Source organism: Dasypus novemcinctus, chromosome 9, assembly GCF_030445035.2.
Source record: "Dasypus novemcinctus isolate mDasNov1 chromosome 9, mDasNov1.1.hap2, whole genome shotgun sequence".
Classification (NCBI taxonomy): Eukaryota; Metazoa; Chordata; class Mammalia; order Cingulata; family Dasypodidae; genus Dasypus; species Dasypus novemcinctus.
In genome coordinates this window covers 32,994,237-32,997,938 of record NC_080681.1, presented here as the reverse complement: position 1 = coordinate 32,997,938, position 3,702 = coordinate 32,994,237, and positions in this window count along the sequence as shown.

The following is a 3,702-nucleotide window of genomic DNA, read 5'->3' as shown; positions in this document are numbered from 1 at the left end:
TGGGCCAGCTCCACACGGGTCAAGGAGGCCCGGGGTTTGAACCGTGGACCTCCCATGTGATAGGCGGATGCCCGAACCACTGGGCCAAGTCTGCTTCCCTAATTCCATTTATTAATCCTCCTAGTCTTTGTACTTTTTAGTGTGTTTTTTATCTCTGCTTAAAATCCAATAACGTATTCTTGTTATTTTTACTTCTTCTAACGATAATATTTGCAATAATTTTTAACAAATAAAAAATACATTTGAATTTTATGAACAACTTTATACCAATAAATCAGACAACTTAGATGGAATGTACAAATTCCTAGAAAGGCACAAATTAACTAAATGGACTCAAGAAAAATAGAAAATCTGAGCAGATCTATAACAGGTAAAGAACCCCAGACCTCATTTGTGGGAAGCTAGCACTCAACCACTGAGCCACATCAGCTCAGTTGGTTTTTCCACTTGTTTGCTTGTTGTTTTGTTTTGTTGCTTTTAGGGGACACCAGGAACTGAATATGGACCTCTCATGTGGGAAGCAGGTACTCTACTGCTTGAGCCACATCTGTTCTCCCAAATGACTTCTTTAAAGAAATAATATCAACCCTTTATAAATTCTTCCAGAAAATAAATGAGGGAATACTGCCTAACTCATTCCATGAGGCCAGTATTACCCTGATACCAAAGACGACACAAGAAAAACAAACTACAGACCAATATTCTTCATGTATACTATAACAATATAATAAGAAAAATATAAATATATCAATAAATAATATAAGAATATAATGTCTTTCATTAAAAATCTCAACCATATATTACAAGCCAAACCAGCAACATATAAAAAGGATTATGTGACATGACAAAGTGGGTTTTATCCCTATATTGTTTTAATACCCCCAAATCAGTTAATATAATTGATACCATATTGTAGCAGTTTGATATGGTTATGAATTCCCAAAATAGATATTGGATTATGTTTGTAATCTGATCTGTACCTGGGTGTGATTAAGTTATGATTAGGGCTTTGTTTGGACCAAGTCATTAGGGCATTGAGTCCCCATCCGTTGCTGGGTGGGGACTCACAGATAAAAGGCATGGCAAAGGACAGAGTTGAGGGTTCTTAATGTTGGAGTTTTAATGTTGGAGTTTCATGCTCAAGTCTTAAGCTGGAGCCCTGGTGAAAGAGACAGAGCCATTCATCTGATAGTCTACGGCTCACCTTGCAGAGAAAGGCAAAGCCTAGAGAGCCTCATAGTCTACAGCTGACCTTGTGGAGGAACGAGAGGAGCTGAGCCCAAAGGAACCCAAGAAGCCTGAACCCTCACAGCTGTCTGCAGCCATCTTGCTCCAACACATGAAAATAGACTTTGGTGAGGAATGCAGCTTATGCTTTATGGCTGCTTTCCGTAAGCTCCTACCCCAAATAAATACCCTTTATAAAAACTAACCAATTTCTGGTATTTTGGATCAGCACCTCTTTGGCTGACTAATACGCATATTAAGAAAATAAAAAACAAAAAAAATCCACGATTGTTTCAAGAGAGAGAGAAATCATTGACAAAATACAAAACTCTTTCTTGATAAAATTCTCAATAAAGTAAAAGTAAAAGGAAACTTTTTTTAGCCTGATAAAGTCATCTACAAAAGACTCTATGACTGGGAAGTGGACTTGGCCCAGTGGTTAGGGTGTCCGTCTACCACATGGGAGGTTTGTGGTTCAAACCCCGGGCCTCCTTGACCCATGTGGAACTGGCCCATGTGCAGTGCTGATGCACGCAAGAGGTGCCACCCCACGCAGGGGTACCTTCCGCATAGGGGAGTCCCACACGCAAGGAGTACACCCCGTAAGGAGAGCCACCTAGCATGAAAGAAAGTGCAGCCTGCCCAAGAATGGCACCGCACACACGGAGAGCTGATGCAGCAAAGATGATGATGCAACAAAAAGAAAAAGAAACACAGATTCCTGTGCCGCTGACAACAACAGAAGTGGACGAAAAGAACACACAGCAAATGGACATAGAGAACAGACAACTGGGGCGAGGGTGGGGAAGGGGAGAGAAAAATAAATAAATATGTTTTTTAAAAAAAGACTCTATGACTAACATCATAATAATAAAAGATCATGAGCAAGGCAAGGATGTTTGCTCTTGCCACTTTTACTTAACATTGTACTGGAAGTTCTATTCAGTATAAGAACACAAAAATATAAAATAAAACATAAAATAAAACAAATGTATATCAATTAGAAAAGAAGTAAAACTGTCTTTAATCAGAGGCAACATGATCCTGTATGTAGAAAATCCAGTGAAATCCACAAAAACCATTAGAACTAATAAATGTAGAGATACTAACTTGCATTAGGAGTAACAGATGCATGTAATTCCCCTTCAAGAATTATGATGCTCTTCATGGAGAAGAAAAATTCATATGTGTAACTATGTTAAAAACAAATGGGGATCACAGTGCAGCCACTATTTGGTATTAACCATGTTCCTTCTCTAGCTATGAAGGAGAATCTTCTACAGTCCTGTACAAGGAATCATTGTACAGCTATTGAGCAACTTAGTTTTTCACTGTATCTGCTGCACAACAATCCATGCTCAAGAAATTCTGAACCAACTATAAGAAAATCATCTCTCGGCCAAATCCAAGAAGTGGAATTTTTGGAGTATGTTCTGTCCTTCAAAATGTCAGGTCTCTGGCTGTAGCTGTAGCCTTCTAGCAGTCCTTTTGTAGTAAACTCTTTTCTCTTTCACTCCAGTCCTAACTTTGGCAACTACCAACACACTATTAAACAAAGATTATAATAATGAAGATTGTAATAACAAAGATTACAGTGGATATAAATGAAATCGGTAATTAAAACACAATAGAGAGAATCAACAAAACCAAAAGTTGGTTCTTTGGAAAGATCAATAAAGTTGATGAAGATAAGTGTTCCACAAAAATGCAAGGTGTTGGTCGAAGGGTGGTGTATGAGAATTCTGCACGTTATGCACAATTGTTTTGTAAGCTCACAACTTCTCTAATAAATAAAAAATAAACTGACAAACCTTTAGCTAGACTGACAAAGTAAAAAAAAAAGAAGACAGGGAAGCAGATGTGGCTCAAGCAATTGAGCTCCCATATACCACACAGGAGGTCCCAGGTTCTGTTCTGGATACCTCCTAAAGAAGATGAGCGAGACAGAGAGCTGATGCAACAGGTGGTGCAGTGAACTGACACAACAAGATGACACAACAAGAGACATAAGAAAACATAATGAGAGACACAACAAAGCAGGGTGGGGAGGTGGCTCTGGTGATTAGGTACCTCTCTGTTCCACATGGGAGGTCCCAGGTTTCATTCCCAGTACCTCCTGAAAAGAAGATGAGCACACAACAAGGCAGACACAGAAAATGCAAACAACAAGGGGGTGGGGAAAAATAAATAAATTCAATTAATCTTAAAAAAAAGAGGACACAAATTATTAAAATCAGAAATGAAAAAGGGGTCATTACTACTGAGCCAGCTGAAATATAAAGGACTAAGAACAACTTGCCAACACATACATAAACTAGGTGAAATATACAAAATCCTAGAAACACACAAACTACCTGCACTGACTCAAGAAGGAATAGAAGATAGCAACAAACCAATAACTGATAAAGAGACTGCATCAGTAATCAAAAACCTCTCAACAAAAAAAGGCCCAGGACCAGATGGCTTCACAGGGGA